Source organism: Carassius gibelio, chromosome B7 (genome assembly GCF_023724105.1).
Source record: "Carassius gibelio isolate Cgi1373 ecotype wild population from Czech Republic chromosome B7, carGib1.2-hapl.c, whole genome shotgun sequence".
NCBI classification, from domain to species: Eukaryota; Metazoa; Chordata; class Actinopteri; order Cypriniformes; family Cyprinidae; genus Carassius; species Carassius gibelio.
In genome coordinates this window covers 2,363,825-2,385,018 of record NC_068402.1, presented here as the reverse complement: position 1 = coordinate 2,385,018, position 21,194 = coordinate 2,363,825, and the positions used below count along the sequence as shown (strand labels likewise).

Genomic DNA, 21,194 nt, shown 5'->3' with positions numbered 1-21,194 from the left:
TCAGTAAGGTGAGCAGCCAGTGTCTGGTTAATCCATTCAATTCCACACGCTCGCCGAGTCCTGCGGATGTAATGAGAATGCTCTCTGGGATCACTTCCTCCACGACCTGTGTGAGCAGTAAGATCTATTCTCTGGAGCTGCCTTCTGGATTGGGTGAGCTTATTGACCTCGCCATTCAGCTCGACGACCGGATTACCCTCCGTTCTCGGCACTGAAGAGAGGGGATTCCCCATGAACACATCACCGGGCCTGCGTTTGGAGCAACATGTGACACAATATCTCAAAGCTGCATCCTCCCGGAGGAGGAGACTATGCAGATCGGGAGAGCACGGCTGACCATAGGAGAGCGACGCTTTCACCTGTATAATCAGCTCTGTCTGGCCCGTGATTCTATTTTGGCTTGGAGCCCTTTCTGTTTAGCTCAGTGTTTGGGAGCTGCGTTTTCCCCAGTCTTCTCTCATTCTGTGTTGCAGGAGAAGCTGGTTAACCTGGCCGATGTCCTGGAGGCTTACCATGATTTGAGAGCAGTTTTCAGTAAGTACCAAGATTCATCTCTGCCTCCGCACCGCCCGAACAACTGTGTGACTGACCTGTTGCCCGGCACTTTTCCATCTAAGAAGCATCTTTACTCTCTGTCGGGTCCGGAGCGGAAGGCCATGGAGAGGTATATACATGATTCTCTGGTAGCAGGTATTATCTGACCCTCTTCCTCTCCAGCCGGGGTGGGGTTCTTCTTCTTGGAGAAGATGGATGGATCGTTGTGCCCCTGTATAGACTATCGAGGGTTGAATGACATCACGGTTAAGAATCTTTATCCTTTGTGCTTATCACTTGTTTCGGATTAGGGAGGGACGAATGGAAGACTACCTTTAACACCCATATGGAGCATTTTGAATATTTATTTGTGCCGTTTGGGCTTTCCAGCTCCCCGGCAGTCTTTCGGGCACTCAACGACGTGCTCTGAGACATGGTCGATCGGTTTGTTTTTGTTTACATCGACGACATCCTGATCTTCTCCCAGAACAAGCGCGATCATGTCCAGCACGTCAGGCAAGTGCTCCAGCGTCTGCTGGAGAATCATTTATTCATCAAGTTGGAGAAATGTGAGTTTCACGCACAGTCCGTTCCGTTCCTGGGATTTATTCTCTCGCCTGAGGGTATCCGAATGGATCTCACCAAGGTAAAGGAAGCTGCGGATTGGCCAAGCCCAGATATTGGGGTGCGTGGTCCAGCACTTTCTGGGGTTTGCCAATTTTTACAGGAGGTTCATTCGGAACTTTAGCCAGATCGCCCTTCCTCTGACTGATCTCACCTCCACAGAGAAACGATTATGTTGGTCGTCATAGGCCCGAGCTGTGTTTGAGAGCCTTAAGAGTCCATTTATTTCGGCCCCCATTTTAACGTCACCTGACCCATCTCATCAGTTCATTGTGGAGGTGGATGCATCTGAGGTGGGAGTTGGGGCAGTTTTATTGGAGCAGTTTGGCCATTTATCATTTGGAGTGATCATAAGAGTCTCGAGTACATTTGCTTCGCCAAGAGAATTCCAAGGTCCACACTGCACTATGCGACGGTTCTGTTTCTGCAGGATGTCCAGAGGATCTGCTCTTCATGCACGAGTCAGTCCGAAGTAGCATACTACAGTGGGGCCACTCTTCTAATCTAGCTTGCCACCCTAGAGCAACTCGTATTTGTAGGTTAATCTAGCAGCGATTTTGGTGGCCGTCCGTGGCGTGGCATGCTCGACAGTTTGTGTCAGCCTGTCCAATTTGTGCTGTGGGCAAGGGATCCAAACGACCCCCAGCAGTGCTACTCCAGCCATTATCGGTCCCTTCGCAGCCCTGGTCATTACTGGCTTGCCTCCACCTAGTGGCAAGACGGTAGTTCTCACTGTGGTGGACAGGTTCTCAAAGGCGGTCCATTTTATTCCCCTCCCCAAATTGCAGCCAGTGAGGGAGACAATGACTATTGTCGTAGATCACGTTTTCCGTATTCATGGCCTCCCGGTAAATGTGGTTTCTGACAGGGTACCCCAGTTTGTGTCTAGGTTTTGGACAGAGTTCTGTCGACAGCTGGGAACGACTGCAAGCCTGACCTCTGGATATCACCCACAGACTAATGGTCAGGCAGAACGTGCCAACCAGGATTTGGAGAGTGTTCTGTGCTGTGTGTCATCTGCTGAACTGTCATCTTGGAGTTCTAGGTTGACCATGGTAGAGTATGTGCATAACTCCTTCCCTGTCTCATCTACGGGTTTCTCTCCCTTCCAGTGCGGTATAGGCTACCAGCCATCTTTAATTCCCTCTCAAGAATCCAATGCTGTTGTTCCTTCCACGCATGTGTTTATTCAGAGATGCCTCCTTAATTGGAGGATCGCCAGAGAAGCCCTCACTCGGACTGGCGAGAGGAATAAGGCGACTGCGGACAGTCACTGTACTAAGCCCCCACTGTAAATGTGTGGTCAGAGAGTCTGGTTGTCTACTCTGGTTTTCCATGTTTCAAAGATCAAACCCTGGTAGACTGGGAGGGCTATGGTCTGGAGGAGAGATGCTGGATTCCGGCTCGCAAAATTCTGGATCACACTTTCATTGATTAATTTCATCAGCATCATGGTGAGCATCATGGTACTGTCACGGTGCAGGGTGCCTTCACGGCTTCCCCTGGGGTCTGTGTTGTCCTGTGTGTTCTGTAGCTGGTGGTCTGGGCAATCAGCGCTGATCGTGGCGGGGTTGTGCAGATCACGAGCTGATTCTTTCCCACCTGTCGCTTGTTCCCCCACTCCCTTATGTGTCTCTGCCTTTCTTTCTGTCATCGTGAGTAGATTGTCTTTGCCTGTGTTTTGTGTGGTGTCCAAGCTTCAGTCTCACCTTCTGTTTTCCTGTTTAAGGACCATAGTTCGGAGATCTGTCAGTGTGAGTGGTCCGTAGTTTGCCGGCCAGCTCAGAGATCTCTGTGTGCAGCTGAGCATTTAATTATTGTTTATGTTTTTTTGTGTTTTTTGGTGAGAATAAAAGATTCTCCTTTTCACTACTCTGCATCTGAGTCCTCTGTCTAAGCCACACCCTGACACTGCTTCTGCAGTATTTTGGATCAAATAAATGCAGAAGAGATTTATTTAAAAAACATTACAAATCTTACTGTTCAAAACATGTTACTGGTAGTGTATATGTAACCTTTTTTTTTTTTTTTTACTTCACTTACAAAACATGACTTGGGTATCTATCAGAGATATTAATGAAGGTTTTCTGTATTTGCTGCCCCCTTAGGGTCATGCAGGTGCACACTCACCAAACCTGCTGTACTCTCTCTGATTCCAGACACTTTTACTCTATTGATAAATACGTGCGTGTTTCCTCTGAACAACATCAGAACTTGTTCCTTCAAACTGTTAATAATGCACAAGGAATTTTTGGAGGACATTCAAATTATACTGAAAAGTGTTTCAATCAGAACTTTGTTAACTGGGTTTAACCTATATTTTTTTATGCTGAAAGCTGATAATTTTTTTTAACTAGCATGGTTGAAGTCCCAAGATTTACTACACATGTTTTGGAAAAGAGAGACAGTCTAGAAGAATTATTAAAACGTTTTAAATGCAACTGAAGTTCTTGTTTTTGGAGATCTTAAAGGGGGGGGGGGGGGGTGAAATGCTCGTTTTCACTCAATATCCTGTTAATCTACCTATAGAGTAGTACTGCATCCTTCATAACGCCAAAAAGTCTTTAGTTGTATTATATTCATAAGAGAAAGAGAGTCTGTACTGATTTTTCCCGGAAAAACACGACAGGCTGGAGGCGTTTTAGAAATGCAGGGAACAATCACAAACACTTGCACAACTCCGTTGATGCTCTGTAAAAATTAACTCCATCCACTGGTCCCTTAATGCTGTTTTTTTTTGGTAATCTGTGCAGGGTTGTGTCACAGGTCGGGGGGCCAAGCCAGACTGCACCCACCCCTGAAACCCAGGATCACCTCGGGGAGCGTACCAGAAGAACCAGACGGACGAGAGTATAAAAAAATGAACAAGGTTTTATTTGGTTAAAAGCAATTTAAAAGTTCAGTGTTCCTTCCGTGTCTCCCGACCAGAACGGAGCCAGACCTCGGACGCCGGGAAGGCGTGGAGTCGTCAGCAGTTCGTGCCTGTACGGGGCCAGCAAGAGCCAGGATAGTCTGTCACCCGTCCCGGAGTGAGGGGGGGGTATCCGGGTAAGTAGAGCTCGTGGATGTTTCGGTCGAGACCGGGAAAAGGAATAATTCTCGTGTCCACCTCCTTCTACAGGGACATCACATGCAGCATTCGGCCCAGAGAATCCTGCGATCTGCACAGCGGGGTAAGTAATCAACAGTAAGTATGTGTCCTTGAATAAGTAGTGGGGCTTACGGCTGGGAGATGCTTCGGTTAAGACCGGGAAAGGAATAATTCGTGTGTCCACCTCTTTCTACAGGGACATCACATGCAGCATTCGGCCCAGAGGATCCTGCGATCTGCACAGCAGAGTAGGTAATCAACAGCAAGTATGTGTTCTTGAATAAGTAGTGGGGCTTACGGCTGGGAGAGGCTTCGGTTGTGACCGGGAAAGGAATAATTCTTGTGTCCACCTCTTTTCATAGGGACATCACATGCGGCGTTCGGCCCAGAGGATCCTGCGATCTGCACAGCGGGGTAAGTAATCAACAGTAAGTATGTGTCCTTAAATAAGTACTGGGGCTTACGGCTGGGAGATGCTTCGGTTAAGACCGGGAAAGGAATAATTCGTGTGTCCACCTCTTTCTACAGGGACATCACATGCAGCATTCGGCCCAGAGGATCCTGCGATCTGCACAGCAGAGTAGGTAATCAACAGCAAGTATGTGTTCTTAAATAAGTAGTGGGGCTTACGGCTGGGAGAGGCTTCGGTTGTGACCGGGAAAGGAATAATTCTTGTGTCCACCTCTTTTCATAGGGACATCACATGCGGCGTTCGGCCCAGAGGATCCTGCGATCTGCACAGCAGAGTAAGTAATCAACAGCAAGTATGTGTTCTTGAATAAGCAATGGGGCTGACGGCTGGGGGATACTTCAGTTGAGTGCCTGGGTGTGGATTACGGTGACGGTGGTGGGCTCTCGGGGTGGTGAGCGTCCGGCATTTACTCTATATATCTTCCCCACACTCTGTAACTTCACTTCAAACGATTTATTGTGCAAACACACCACTTCAGACACGGCACACCCACTCTTAGTGCAAATAGAGCCAGCACTCACCCAACGATGACTCCGTCCACTTCACTTGTCTTGCCCTGGCAACCAAAAACACACTTCTTTTGTGACATTTGGCGACGCTCTCGCTCTGATCAGTGAAGTCTGTTGTGCTTTCAGTGCTCTGCTATACGGGAGCGCGGGCTCTTCCGGCAGAAGTGCGTCAGGATCCATATAAGGAAATTCCGCTCCATCTAACGTCACACAGAGCCATACTCGGAAAAAACTTTCCCAAACTTGTGACAAACCGGAAGGAATATTTTTGGAAAAGAAATACTCCTTCAAATGTACAAATTAATTTTTGAAACTTTGTCTATGTTTAGCATGGGAATCCAACTCTTTAACAGTGTAAAAAACTCAGTATGCATGAAATAGCCCCCCACTTAATATAAATTAGCTAGACAAGCATTGTAGGCAAAAAGGTTGAAGATTTGACTCTTAATATGATTATCAACAGATTAGTGGAGCATATTTCTTGGAACACTCAAATGTGAATAAATTTGGTATTTAAAAATAAACTTGACAAAATTACAAAAACTTATAATTTAGTCAGCGGTCTGTCTGATCCTAGTATGATATTAATCTCAAACAAATGTAAAAAAATAAAAAATAAAATTGTTACGTCATCAGCCTGTGATACTGAGTCAAGTTATCTGTATTAATGTAGTGCTCTGCTGATAAGACAAGAGGACAATGAATCCCTACAGTTTTACTGAATTTAGACTCAATACTCAGTCAGTGCTTATATTTCTCACAGGTTTTGGGACATTCTAAAACCCTTAATGTGGCTTAATGTACTAGACCAGTGACAATAGTAATAACCTTATTAATAACAATACCATTAATAAAGCAGTAAGGCCATGAATGCAATGCACTAATGCAGGTTAAGCTTTTTTCTACCCCACAGAAAAACGTTAAAATGACACACTGAGACCCAGCTTTTTCATCTGCAGCAACCGTGAGTGTAGATTCATGTAGATATAGATACAACCGTTCCTTTTGTTGTCACACTATGGGCTAATTTGCCACATTGGGAACCTACAATAAGCTAAAGAGCCACTGATGGACTTAGTTGTTAAAGATCTGATCATATATTAAGATATATTTATGTAATTTAATATAATAGATTAATAATAGCCTGTTTAAATTAATATAATAATTGATATTCGACTTTCCCCTTTTCATAAAATATGTTTAAAAGCTGAAATCGTAAGTGCAGGTCTTAAGAGGTCTTTAGAGCTCTTAAATTTTATCTTAAAAATCCTGCCGTTATTTTATGGTTCCATTTGGAATAACTATTTATTTATTTATTTTTAACTGTCCTCTTATGTTGTCCTGAGAATGTTCTGTAATAAAAGATAGGACCTCTGGACATTTGTTTGATGCAAATTTACAGTTAATGCAGTTGAGATGTTTATCTGTTGGAGTGATACTGCTGTCAACTGACGACAAAGCTTCCCTTCTCAATTAAACTAACTGCAAAAGTTGTATAGTTAATAAAATCTTTAAAAACAATCTACATTAATTCTGCTTTAATTCCCTTCAATAAAAAGGAAATTGAGTGAAATTATGTAAAAAGTGTGTGGAAGTGGACTAGTAATCTTGCCCTTTGGTATAAAGTAGAACAAATGCTGGCCCATTCCTGCTATAGAGCATCTAACCCCTGATCACTATATTTAACTCCCAGGACACGTCTTTATCACTTCACAAGAATATTCCAGTCATTCATAAAGAGACAGCTGCGATTCTACCATGGGATACATTTGAGAGATAGGCCTATTGAGTTAGAAAATAGAGTAAATGAATCCACCTGTAAGGTGAAACGTCTGATTCACACACACACACACACACACACACACACACACACACGCACACGTGAATACTCAGTTTGAAGAACTCTTTTGTCCCATGTTTCTAGATTCTAGGTTTATGGAGGATCAACCACACACGATCAGATCACCAGTGTTTGGTGTTTGTAATGTTATGGTTTTACCACTAGATGCCCGTATGTGTTTAATAAACATAGCCTTCATGTATTCAGCTCTAGTCTAATTGCTGTAGTTTTACTGGACATAATAGCTTATTTAATTTATGTTTTGCATTGCATTATATATTTAGACATTATCAAACACTCAATGTTTATACATTTTGAAAATATTAATTTCTCACCTCTGTGTGTAATTTTATGACATGTATTTAATTGAATAAACAGAGATAGCAGTGTGTTGGTTTGTAGATGAGAGAGTAAACATGACATGATTCAGTCGAGAGGAGTGAGCTGTGTGAAGTGCACTGATGGTCAGTCTGTTAGAGAGGAACAGGTCGTCTCAGAGCACGGTCATCATGATGATGATGATGATGGTCTCAGAGCACGGGTCGGGGCTGTTGGGTCAGCAGCAGGCCGAAGCGCTTCTTGATGGTCACTCGGTGTCTGGAGAACTTGTCGTCTGGTGAGAAGCGGGCCGGATGAGCCGAGCTGGTGGGCTGACCACTCGGGTCCACTTTCTGCAGAAAAACACAGAGAAATCATTCATTTAAAACCTGCCTCAACACTGTACTTCTTCATTACACAGCTGAAGCTGCATACAATAACAAAACACCAAAAGATGCTCAAGATCCCAGTGATCTTTCAGAAACTGTACAATAAAATACCACTCATTATTAAAACGCATGGTGTTATGTTTTCGAAATGTATATGTCTTTAATGTTATTAATTATTGATTAAATCACAATGATAATCATACAGTAGCACCCGAAAGACAGAGAACACTTCCGGTTGAGTATTTGAAACCAAATTAGATCATTCTGGGAACCAACAAAAGGTGTTTTATTTTATTATTTTATTTCTTTTACGGTCTATGGTTTTACACTTTCATACACTAATAAAATACTTTGGACGTATACTACCGTTATAATACAGTTTTAATGTTGACATTACAATAGGGCTTGGGCGTCGTGACGTCATTACTTGGTGTGGCCGCCACGTTGAAAGCCTCCTTTACTGCCACTCGGACTACTGCGCAGTGTTTAGACGTACTCCCTCTCATCCGTGTGTCTTAATTTGATGAATTAAAAATCTATTTTAACCATTTTCAACCGTTGCTGTATTGTGGGGTGTAATAGTGCAACACATAATCGCCATGGGGAAAATAAAATGAGAATGGATTAATTTTACACCGCTTTCCTGCTTGGAGGCGCGACTACGGAGACCATAACATCTGAATATTAATTTATATAGCTTAAGTCAACATTGAAAATAAGGGAAATTTCTCGAGTTACTCATCCAAAATACGGGAAATTTCAACATTCATCTTTTTGTTGCTATCCCTCTGCTATAAAACTGCTGCATTAACTAACGTTAAGCGATTTGTGAAGCTAGGTCTAATGTGACTTTAGTTACAGATTGGCGTGAAATCGTGCTCTCACAACAACCACGCTATCTTAAAAAGCCCAACATCACGCTAAGGTTGCTTTCAAGTAATCAAAACGATGCTTTAAAAACATGTTTCGCTAGAAGGACAAGGAGTAGCAACAGGACAACAACACAGAGACTTGACCGGTCTGATGGAGGGGCTAACAGGATATTTTACTGGAAAATACTAAAATGGGAAGACAGCAGGAAAACAGCTCAAATACGTGAGAACCCCGGAAAAATGGGAGGGCGGACAGCTACTAACTACACTTTTGAAACACATTGTTAAAAGTCCATGTGTGAATGGTTGTTAGCAATTACGGTTACTAAACTAGCAGCTAGGTAGAGCGCAGCTTACCGGATTACTGTATAATGTTTGCCACTGTTCCGGGGTTCTATGATTTGCAGCTCCTGAACCCATCCATTTGTGAACAATACATGAGACTTGACTTGAAGCTTCGGAACTATTCTGAAGTGTAGGCGCTCACAAAACAAACAAGGTAGGCGAAGATATCTGTAATGCAAACGTGCGGCAACAAGTCTCCGTCGGTACTCCACTATTTGTTGGAAATTTCATATGGATCCAAACCATTAATAGAGCCGATTTTGTCCACATACCGGTCCCTGGCATTCCCATTTAGCATATCCCTATAAATACTTCTTTTTAATAAATACTTCTCAATCTTTTTGCGATTGATATCTTTTTTTCTTTCTCCCAACTCTGGTTCAACTGGCTGTATGTTTATATTCGCGAAGCTGGCAACATGGCCGCCACGTCCCAGAATGCAACTTGGCGCCCAAGCCCTATTTCACGAAGTGTAAAACTCATATTATATGGGTTACGTATATAACGTTATATAATTCACCTGGAGTATAAACCCTGTCGCCATTCTCGCTCAGATACTGCAGGAACATGGTCAACTGATCACACGCCGGAACGTGAAGTTTATTTCGATGATTTCCGAGCAGAAAGCAGGTTTATATTGTGAAGCCAGCAGCTAAAAACACCACGTGCGGCGAGCGAAGCTAGAACACGGATGTGCGACTCACCACGCAAAGGAGGATGGGAAACTGAGGCTTTCTAAAGGAACACAGGTATGATTAGCCTATTTAACACTAGCTTTTTTGTCTTCTGGTGTGGACGCTAAAACGGTTATCATTGTGGATTTTTCTTTCATGTGTAAACAGACTTGAAGGCTTGTTGTTTGAAGAAACAGGTCTATTTTCTCTCTCAGGAGCGTAGATCTGTCACAGGTCGGAGCGGACCACAGATGTCGTGAGTCTCGCCCCTCCCTAGTTTCCACCTCGAGGAGGTCCCAAGAACAACCCAATGACCAGACACACGAGAGAGAGGATATATTTAAAACAAACTTTATTTAAATTTAAAAAGGTGTGAAGGGAAGGGAAAAGGGAATCTAAAATCCATTCTCGGGGCCAGAGAGTATAGGTCCGAGTCGCTTCTGACTCGGTCACGTGGACTCTCAGATAAGCCGGTCAGTAATCGGTGTCCTTTCCTTCACATGACTCAACAGGGTTTTTCTCAGTAGTGCCTTAGCGTTTCTCCTGCAGGAGAACCGTCGGTGGGGCCCTTCCAGTCCCTGCACGCAGAGCAAAGAAGGTAAGTAATTTTGATGAATTGGGTGGGGTCCGTACCGGACGCCATTCGCCACGAGATTCTGGGTCTGCGGTTGGAAATGCCTAAAAGGTCCACAGGTAAGAATGCAGGTGAATATATTGGGGTCTTGGACTGTGTATAGGCAAGTATGCAAAAAAGATACACAATCCTCAACTCCGATTTTTGTCCAGGTAAACCCTACGGATGGAGTTTGCAGGGGAGTATGCAAGGGCGATGCACTGATATTTCACTCGGGGCATACAGGCAAGTATGCAGAAGGACAACTGGGTCTTTACTTTGGACGTACAGGTGAGTATACAAGGGCAACTAGAGCTTGACTCTGGGCATACAAGGGCAATACGCTGGCTCTTAGCTTTAGACGTACAGAGGGGTATACAGGGGCAACTGGAGCTTTACTCTGGGCATGCAGGTGGGTATACAGTGACAATACTGAATGGATACAACTCACAGACCCTCGAAGAGGTGGACGTCAGGCTTTAGACCTTTTTAGCTCGGGGGTGTAGAGAGGGTGTATGTCACGACAACTGTGGTCTTCCTCACCGGGGCAGACTTCCCAGACCAGCACTCAACACTCTCAGCTCACGCTCACCTCCGTGGAAACTCTCCCACGACGACTCCGAGCCTCAAGCTCAGACCTGTAGGACTGGTAACAGACAGACAGAGTTCCTTCACAAATTTACTTAGCTTCAGTGAATATATGGAGAAGGACGCACCACCTCTCGAATTTGACCAAGAGTGGATAGAAGTACAGATTGAAGTTGCTGCACGTTGGGCCTTCCACGGCCTCAGCTGGGGCCACCACGCTGGGTGACTTCAGGTAGGTTTGTGCCACCGGGTATGTACCTCAGGAATGACTCGAATGCTTCCCTCTCCTCTCTTCCAGACAACGGACCAGAGATCTAGACAGGGGCGAACCTTTGAAAGCACTCCACAGACAGGTATTCATACACAAGGGCTACACAGCTGGATGTTCATATAGCAGCAAACACTGCTCTCAGGCATCATCCCACACAATATTCACACTGTTCCTTACTTGCTATTGTTGACACGTCACCACTCGGCGGAGTAGGGGTCCAAAGCCACGAGTAGGCATGTATATAAAAGACGGTCGTCTCACAACACCGGTGCACGTTCTCCACTGGGTTTTCTCTCCCAGCCTAGAGGGTGATTACTGACGACATGACACAGCACGACACTGCAGACTTCAAGTGTACACACAGCAAAGAAAAGGACTCACCCACTGCACTCCACACATTCACAGTGAATTAGGGTCAAAACCACATAGGACCGGGGATTAGTTCCTGGACGTTGGGGGCACCGATGCAACAGACAGCCAGAGGAAACGTCACAGCCACGACAAGGCACCAAACTCCTTTTTTTGCTGGTCCCAGCTCACCCACCAATCCTATTACGGTGGGGCCGCTCACACTGGTCACAACTCACAAGCGGTATATGGATATTCCACACTTGCAAAGTAACTGTTGACACGACTAATATTTCAGTGTACTCACACTTCATTAACAATGGATCTTTCCACTTCTCTTCCAGATAACCGACATCCGGCACAACTGGCAGCACGATCTCCTTCCTGCAATCCTAGCAGATCTTTAATGGGTGTTAACTTCACATCACACAATGCATCTGAACACAATGCTCCAATAAAGATATTCGTATACTCAGCCCTGTGTGTGTATCTCTCTTTGCCCAAGCTCCACAGTACACAGTACACAGTACACAGTACACAGTACACAGTACACACGCTCGTCAACTCTCCCCTCTGCTCCATTGCACCCACAATAACTACTGGGAATCACCAACCACTTCCTGTGTTTCTGATGCCATATTTATGTGTCTCCTCTTCACCAAATTGCCCAATCAGTGATCGCCACGCTCAACAACACATCTTTTCCAATAACAAGCCGATTTGGGTTCGTCGGTTTGCGATATGTGGTCCGGGCGGAACTAATCTTCCTCATTTTTGGTTCCGCCCCGTCACAGTCACTCCGTGACAGATCTCCTGAAGATCTCCAGATAAGAAACAGACCAAATCTGGGAAATCATATGAACGAAAGAAGTGCAAAAAGCAACAAAATTGATTCGGACATTCCCAACGATTCCCAGAGAATGAAAAACATTTGTATTAAACAGACAACCCTGAAGAAATCAGATACGATTAAGGAAAATAATGCAAACAAACAAACATAAAAAACACAAGAGACAACATACAAGATGAAAGATCGTTGGACAAGAAACTGATTTAATCAAAATTAACGTGAAAAGAGTAGATTTACATTGTGATTTTCATCGCAAGACAGAAGTGTATCATCGATTGCAAATAGACGTGACCGAAGCTCAATGTACAAGCGACAAACGTTTCAGAAAAGATGAAAGAGCACTTGACACTAATAAACCATAAAAACAAAACACCAAATAAAGTCCTCATTTAAGAATGTTAATATATTAAAGTATAAAATATGACACTTCAGCAGAAATCCTTCGCAGTAAAGTATGCCTTGGGTTTTTCCAATAAACAAAGCTTAAAATGCCAAAATATAAAAATTTTAATACACAAACAAATCCTTCGGACTTCATGATAAAATATATTTATATATAAAGACATCTGTACTGTATCTGTAGTAGTTGTGCTATATTCTCACAATATAATTCCCAGCACAGAAAACAGTAACACTCAAGAAAGAAATCACGTAAAGGTAACCTCGAACTACATTCTCAGCTCACGCTCAGTTGATGCTCGTTAACATATGTGCAGTCAGACCGAACGAGAACTAATACTTGGCTTGGGGTACAGATGTTGAATATTTCAGACGTTCGTCCCAGTATTGCTCAGTTGGACTTCGTATCGGTCGCTCCGTAATGGTTATAAACCCTGTTGGTGTTTCTGTTGGGAATCCCATTGTGTTTTCCGTCTGCGAGTCCGCTGGTGTGGAGATACTCGGTGAAGACTCTGCGATAAACTGGATGCGTCGTCATTAAGTCCTGCAGAGAAGCTTTATGAGATGAACACACAATCAATTAGCGTACAATAGTCAAATATTAGCATTATAGGCTCAAACTAATGGTGTGCGATACTGACGACAAATGACATACCAATATTTTTTTGGGAGTTTGTTTTTATTTTTAACAATATTTTGTGTATTGTGTTTTTGTGCTTGTATCTTCGCTGGGTTTAACATTTTTTTCTTTTTACTTTTTTAACGCCACGTCAGCGTCTAAGGATATGTTCATGGCGAGAGCCTTGTTAACTTATTCAAAATTAGTCAAAGATAAATAAGACACTAAAACCACCGGTGGATGACAGCAAGTCTGAATGAGTCATTTGTTCAAATGATTCGTTTAAAACAGATTTGTTCAGGAACCAAACTCCACAGTGTTGTTCTGAAATACACTAATAGTGTAGAATGATTTTCATTGGTGAAACTGAAAAAAATAAAAAGCTACAATATTGTATTTAAAATGCAACACAATATTAACATTTTGTTTTTTAAAATGATGTATTCATCACGCAGTCAATGCTTCTGGACTCTCAAGATGTGTTTTTTGCAAAATGAGTGACATACCTGATCATTTCAGCTCAATTTGTGACTTGGATGGCGTTGCTCTTTGAGCTTTGCTGAGCTTAGGCTCTAAGACGTTTACTCCTTACCCAGGAGGAAGGTGGATAGGGAAGATGTCGTGCGACTTCCATTGTGCAAGATTTAGGTAACTCAATCTGTTTAGACACCCTAGGTAAGAGGTGAACGCCACCCTCTGTATGTTTGGTTTTTATTAGTTGAGAATAGGGAAGTTTATAGTGTCTGGCGCTGAAGATTTGCTTTCTTTTCTTTAGTTAGGTTAGAGGTTTAAAATAAGTTAGAAGTGCTTTTGTTTTGTTTCTTTCTTTCTTTTGGCGTCACTAGCATCCTCTTTCTCTTGGATTTATTTGTATTCTTTTTGTTTGTTTTCGGAGTTGTAAATATTTGTATATATTGGTTGTCTCTTTAATGATTTATATTCTTTTTGGTAGTTATTTGGATTTTCACGTTGTACAATAAATCACATTTGTTGGCAACTAGTGTCTCTGCATCGTCTCTTAATGCCTCCATCAGTTTTACAGGTTTTACCACATAATTTTTGAATGTTACTCCTTTTACCCCTAGACTTATCTTTACCCCAGATTTTTACCCCCAGATCTTTACCCCAGATCATCTGCACTCAACAACCCGTCGTGGTCTGCATCGAACCACTGACGACAGACACGGATCAGAGCAGCATTTACACTGAAGACACTGTTATCATGAGCAGCTTGTGTGTAAATGAACACCGTGCTGCGCTTCACTCTCAAACAAGCATCTAAGTGCATCTGTATGTAATAACATCACACTCACACACACACACACACACACACACACACACACACACACACACACACACACACACACTGACACACACACACACACTCTCTCACCTTGAAGGCAGTGTGTATGAGAGACTCCAGACTCCTGAACTCAGAAACAGCTGAAACACTCAGACAGATCTGCCTCAGATCCACCGTATCGTCCTGCAAACACACACTCACTTCAACACAAATACACAGATCTGCGGTTTCCTGCTCCGATTCATAAAATCATCTTGTGTGCTTGTAAATGTTAACAAATTATTTGGAAATAGCTAATTATTTCGCTTTTGAACTAAAACAGCAGCACAAACACACTCATAACACATTTACACGTGAGGGGAAACATCACTGGTATTATTGACAAAAAAACAGCTGGTCAGTGTCATGTTAGACTGACGTTCTGATGCTTTTCTTCCATTTATTGGCTTTTGTAAGTCTTATAACCAAATGCTCTAATTCTAGTGTGCATTTCAGTGAATAATGACCACAAAAGGAGGAGTTAACACACAAATATTAAGAAGATATTTTGAAGAATGAATATAGTGCTTTAATGACACTCTTATGATTTTATGATGCTCTGTTTTGTCATATTGTGTTCAAGAGGGTAATAAATGATGAACTGAATCTCACACTGTGGTACCTTTGAGTAAAGTGAGCAGATCTTCACAGCCGTCTTTCTGTCCTTCAGCCCAAGAAGAGGGGTCAGGTGATCGGCCATTACCATGGAGCTCTGGCCTGAGTGACAGCTGTCAATCACATGATTAATCTCAGCCTTGTCACGGTTGGTAAACCGTGATCTCGGGTTGTTTAAACTTTGTGGTGAATTCTGTGTGTTCTGCGTCTGCACTGATTAGTTGTGGGCGTCTCCGTTAATTGTATCAGCAACAGCTGCCACTCATTACTCATCTCCTATATATGGCTTGTCTCACGTCTTGTGTTTGTGAGATCGTTGTTTCATGTCGTTGTGTTACCCCCATCTGGCTTTTGTGTTAGTTTGCGTTTGGATGTCTGTGTTTTCCCTAGAACCTCATCCACTCTCCGCACGATCACTCAGCCACGGACACTTACCTTCGGCTCTGTTCCCCGCAGTTCCTGCTGCCTCACGCCGTCAAGACCCGGACACCTCACCTACACTCCTCTTCCGGCTAGATTTCTCACCTTCCACCGTCTCCCTGGAGTGTTATCGTCTCATCGTCTTTGTGTGTTGTTGTATTATTTATCTTCATCTCATTAAATCCTGTTAACTCGCATTTGTTTCCGGACTGTCTTTCACCAGCCGTCACAGGACTCCATCCACAAGGATCCAGCGGTATGTCTGCTGCCATGTTCTCCCCAGCCAGCAAGCGGGAGAGAGGTGGCTTCGAGGGCTCTCGCCTAGTGGTGTTCCGGGGAACCAGGGGAGGTCGCTCCGGAACAAACAGCCGGGAGGAGGTCCGGCAGCGATCTCTACTGTGGGCGCCCGTCGACCCGGGATTCGGTTGGGTGCTGCCAGTTCCCCAGTATGTCCCGAGAGGAGAGGGGAAACGCAGATCGGCCGAGCCAGTGCCGTGGAACCAGATGGCCGCCAGTCCTGTGCATCGGCACAAAATGGCCGCCAACCCAGCACCACAGCACAAGATGGCTGCCAGTCCAGCGCCACAGTACAAGATGGCCGCCAGTCCAGCGCCACAGTACAAGATGGCCGCCAGTCCAGCGCCACAGTACAAGATGGCCGCCAGTCCTGTGTTGCTGCACAAAATGGCCGCCAACCCTACACCACAGCACAAGATGGTCGCAGACCCAGTGTCACAGCACAAGATGGCTGCTAACCCAGCGCCACAGCACAAGATGGCCGCTAACCCAGCGCCACAGCACAAGATGGCCGCTAACCCAGCGTCACAGTACAAGATGGTCGCCAGTCCAGCGCCACAACCCATGATGGCCGCCAGCCTAGCACCACAGCACAAGATGGCCGCTAACCCAGCGCCACAGCACAAGATGGCCGCCAGTCCAGCGTCACAGTACAAGATGGCCGCCAGTCCAGCGTCACAGTACAAGATGGCCGCCAGTCCAGCGCCACAGTACAAGATGGTCGCCAGTCCAGCGCCACAACCCATGATGGCCGATTCAACACCTGAGTCTCCTGATAAGGTGCCACCGACTCGCCATCATAAAGGACGGAGGAGGAGACAGGCGTCTGCCATTCCTCAAGGTCCGGAGAACGTTCCCGAGCGGGCCGCTGCTGTCCAGCAGGACGTTCCCGAGCGGGCCGCTGCCGTCCAGCAGGACGTTCCCGAGCGGGCCGCAGCCGTCCAGGAGGACTGCCTTTCCATCCCATCTGGTTGTTCCGTCTCTGTTTTTTCCATTTTACCTGGTTGTCATGTGTTTGTCTCTCCATTCCACCTGGTTGTTTGTCTCTGTCCATTCTGTCTGGTTCTCCTGTCCCTGTTTTTCTGACCCTCCCCCTAGTCCGCGCCGCTTCACCTCCCTCCTACCTCTTTTTCTGTTGGGTTTTCCGGGGTTTCAGGTGTAGCATCTGGGAGCTGCTCCGTAGGGGAGGGGGTAATGTCACGCTGTCAGTCTCTGTTTTCCTGGGTGTTCCCTAGTGAGCTCACTTCTCCTTAGGCACTTCACCATAGGCACTTTAATTCCTCTAGTCTGGTTCTGTCTTCACAGTAATTGCACTCCAATTAGAATCGCACAGGTGCTGACAATCCTCTGTCATTAGTCTCCCTATGTATAGCTGTCTTTCTCTGTCATCTGTATGGAGTCCTTACCCTATGTGTGAGTTGTGCTCGTCTCCCGAGTCTTCCCGTTACCTTCTTGTTCCTCCGAGTTCTTATCCGTTTCATCCGGTTCCCTCTTTTGTTTGGTTTGTCTCCCATGACTGTTTATTTTGTATTTTTCCCTTCTGTTAATAAAACCCATACTTGCAATTGGATCCTACCCTCTCCTTGTGTTTATCCTAAACCCAACCATCACAAGCCTCCACATGAGCTCGAGTGAGACTGCAGAAGAACCAAAGAGTGTGAGAGAAACTGAGGACACACACTCTCTCTCTCACACTCACACTCTCTCTCTCTTTCTCACACACACACACACACACTCTCACACACACATACACACACACACACACACAGTTTTGTCTGAGTCCATTTCGTCTGATGCCTTTTTTGTCCCGAGTCTGTTTTGTCTGATGCCTTTTTGTCTGAGTTTGTTTTGTCCGAGTCTATTTTGTCTGAGTCCGTTTTGTCTGATGCTATTTTGTCTGGGTCCGTTTTGTCTGATGCCTTTTCGTCCGAGCCTATTTTGTCTGATGCCTTTTCGTCCGAGCCCGTTTCGTCTGATGCCTTTTTGTCTGAGTCCGTTTTGTCTGATGCTATTTTGTCTGGGTCCGTTTTGTCTGATGCCTTTTCGTCCGAGCCTATTTTGTCTGATGCCTTTTCGTCCGAGCCCGTTTCGTCTGATGCCTTTTTGTCTGAGTCCGTTTTGTCCGATGCCCTTTTGTGTTAGTCCATTTCTTCTAATGCCTATTTGTCTGAGTCCGTTTCGTCTGATGCCTTTTTGTCTCAGTCAGTTTTGTCTGAGTCCATTTCCTCTGATGCCTATTTGCCTGAGTCTGTTTTGTCTGATGCCTTTTTGTCTGAGTCTGTTTCGTCTGATGCCTTTTTGTCTGAGTCTGTTTCGTCTGATGCCTTTTGTCTGTCTGAGTCCGTTTTGTCTGTTGCCTTTTTGTCTTTGTCCATTTCTTCTGATGCCTTGTTGTCTGCGTCCGTTTCGTCTGATGCCTTTTTGTCTGAGTCTGTTTCGTCTGATGCTTTGTTGTCTGCGTTCGTTTTGTCTAATGCCTTTTTGTCTGAGTATGTTTCGTCTGATGCTTTGTTGTCTGAGACCGTTTTGTCCGATGCCTTTTTGTCTCAGTCCGTTTCTTCTGATGCCTTTTTGTCTGAGTCTGTTTTGTATGATGCCTTGTTGTTTGAGTTTGTTTTGTCTGAGTCTATTTTGTCTGAGTCTGTTTTCTAATGATTCTTTTTTGTCTGAGTCCGATTCGTCTGATGCCTTGTTGTCTGAGTCCATTTGTCTGATGCCTTTTTGTCTTAGTCCATTTCTTCTGATGCCTTTTTGTCTCAGTCAGTTTTGTTTGAGTCCATTTCTTCTGATGGCTATTTGCCTGAGTCTGTTTCGTCTGATGCCTTTTTGTCTGAGTCCATTTTGTCTGATGCCTTTTCGTCCGAGTCTGTTTCGTCTGATGTCTTTTTGTCTGAGTCCATTTCTTCTGTTGCCTTGTTGTCTGAGTCCATTTTGTCTGAGTTTGTTTTGTCTGATGCCTTTTTGTCTTATGCCTTTTTGGCTGAGTCTGTTTTGTCTGATGCCTTTTTGTCCAAGTCTGTTTCGTCTGTTGCCTTGTTGTCTGAGTTTGTTTCATCTGATGCCTTTTTGTCTGAGTCCATTTCGTCTGTTGCCTTGTTGTCTGAGTCCATTTTGTCTGAGTTTGTTTTGTCTGATGCCTTTTTGTCTTATGCCTTTTTGGCTGAGTCTGTTTTGTCTGATGCCTTTTTGTCCAAGTCTGTTTCGTCTGTTGCCTTGTTGTCTGAGTCTGTTTCGTCTGATGCCTTTTTGTCTGAGTCTGTTTCGTCTGATGCCTTTTGTCTGTCTGAGTCCGTTTTGTCTGTTGCCTTTTTGTCTTTGTCCATTTCTTCTGATGCCTTGTTGTCTGCGTCCGTTTCGTCTGATGCATTTTTGTCTGAGTCTGTTTCGTCTGATGCTTTGTTGTCTGCGTTCGTTTTGTCTAATGCCTTTTTGTCTGAGTATGTTTCGTCTGATGCTTTGTTGTCTGAGACCGTTTTGTCCGATGCCTTTTTGTCTCAGTCCGTTTCTTCTGATGCCTTTTTGTCTGAGTCTGTTTTGTATGATGCCTTGTTGTTTGAGTTTGTTTTGTCTGAGTCTATTTTGTCTGAGTCTGTTTTTTAATGATTCTTTTTTGTCTTAGTCCGATTCGTCTGATGCCTTGTTGTCTGAGTCCGTTTTGTCTGATGCCTTTTTGTCTTAGTCCATTTCTTCTGATGCCTTTTTGTCTCAGTCAGTTTTGTTTGAGTCCATTTCTTCTGATGGCTATTTGCCTGAGTCTGTTTCGTCTGATGCCTTTTTGTCTGAGTCCATTTTGTCTGATGCCTTTTCGTCCGAGTCTGTTTCATCTGATGTCTTTTTGTCTGAGTCCATTTCTTCTGTTGCCTTGTTGTCTGAGTCCATTTTGTCTGAGTTTGTTTTGTCTGATGCCTTTTTGTCTTATGCCTTTTTGGCTGAGTCTGTTTTGTCTGATGCCTTTTTGTCCAAGTCTGTTTCGTCTGTTGCCTTGTTGTCTGAGTTTGTTTCATCTGATGCCTTTTTGTCTGAGTCCATTACGTCTGTTGCCTTGTTGTCTGAGTCCATTTTGTCTGAGTTCATTTTGTCTGATGCCTTTTTGTCTGAGTCCGTTTCGTCTGAGTCCATTTTGTCTGAGTTTGTTTCGTCTGATGCCTTATTGTATGAGACCTGACACCTGACATCATTTTTCCTGAGCGCGAAAGCTTTTCAGATTGAGGCGCAAAGCCGTTTTGTCCAATGACTGAAGCCTTTTAGTCTGAGGCATGACGCCTTTTCATTTAATGACTGAGGTTTCATAAATGACTGAGGTTTCATAAAGGTCTGAGGATGTCCTAAAATGTACACCATACTAGAGTTCTTGTCTTGCTCTCAGCTTCAGATATCGTCCAGCGTGCTTCAACGTCTGTTACCAGGGATTGTCTCGGAGCTGGATCGGGTCAATGCTTCACAATCTGTGTGTGACAGAGACTGCTTACCAGCTTACCTGTTCTATGCTCCACGCATCTTGCTTGTTGCTGTTGTGGAAAATAAACTGTGTTACACTTGCAACTGGATTTTGTGTAATTGTATGTGACAATTACACTACTTTGTTTTTAAGTCTCTCACAAAGAGATACAAAATGAGCCTCAACAACCTTATATTAATATTGAGATTGTTCAAATGTTCAAAATGTGGGGCCCAAGGCAGTCGCTTGCCCTGCCTGCCCTGTTGCTATGCCTCGGAGTAGATCTGCAATGATTTTCAAGTGCTAGAATCAAATTGCTAAAAAATACGGAGCCCCACAAGAAAAATGCAAGAAAAAATAAATAAATTGTGTGCACGATTTAATAATTAATTCCCTCAGTGTACTAAAACGTGCCTACTATTTTTTCCTGCATGTGCGGGGCTTCGTAGGAAAAAAGTGAGTCAGGAATGACACTTTATTCACTTAAATAAGGCTAAAAACATTTTAGCTGTTGCACCGACTTCAGTTTTTGATTACATGGTAGCTAACAAGAGAAAACTAGAAACGTTAGTGTTGCCAGATGAGAGAATCTATCAAAATTTGTGTTCAAATTATTTATTTTGTTGATGACACAACTTAATAAATAAGAAGGGTGCAACATACAGCTCTGTCCCAGTGCACTCTTGAACATAGCAACTTTAAAAGAAGAAACTATGATAAATTAAC

The 21,194-nt window shown here is 44.0% G+C and overlaps 2 protein-coding genes and 1 long non-coding RNA gene across 8 annotated transcripts in view; 1 reads left to right on the top strand and 2 right to left on the bottom strand.

Moving 5' to 3' along the window:
* The window catches only part of LOC127962242 (lysophospholipid acyltransferase LPCAT4), a 75,095-nt gene that overhangs the window by 13,273 nt on the left and 40,628 nt on the right, over positions 1 to 21,194 (bottom strand). The window contains exon 14 of one of the 4 annotated variants that reach the window (XR_008154537.1): positions 12,523 to 13,000. The exons of the other annotated variants lie outside the window; for them this stretch is intronic. The gene's annotated coding sequence lies outside the window, so the exon portion shown is untranslated. Of the gene's footprint in view, positions 1 to 12,522; positions 13,001 to 21,194 lie in introns of those variants that run through there. 4 annotated transcript variants of the gene reach the window in all.
* LOC127962282 (H/ACA ribonucleoprotein complex subunit 3) overlaps positions 1 to 21,194 on the bottom strand; it is a 78,904-nt gene that overhangs the window by 24,023 nt on the left and 33,687 nt on the right. The window contains exon 3 of one of the 3 annotated variants that reach the window (XR_008154540.1): positions 7,415 to 7,557. The exons of 1 other annotated variant lie outside the window; for it this stretch is intronic. The gene's annotated coding sequence lies outside the window, so the exon portion shown is untranslated. Of the gene's footprint in view, positions 1 to 7,414; positions 7,598 to 21,194 lie in introns of those variants that run through there. One more of the 3 variants, XM_052561837.1, reaches the window with a different exon arrangement.
* On the top strand, positions 3,920 to 5,022 carry LOC127962302 (uncharacterized). Its single transcript, XR_008154558.1, has 4 exons — positions 3,920 to 4,206; positions 4,280 to 4,331; positions 4,612 to 4,663; positions 4,778 to 5,022. It is a non-coding gene; the product is annotated as an uncharacterized LOC127962302 (long non-coding RNA).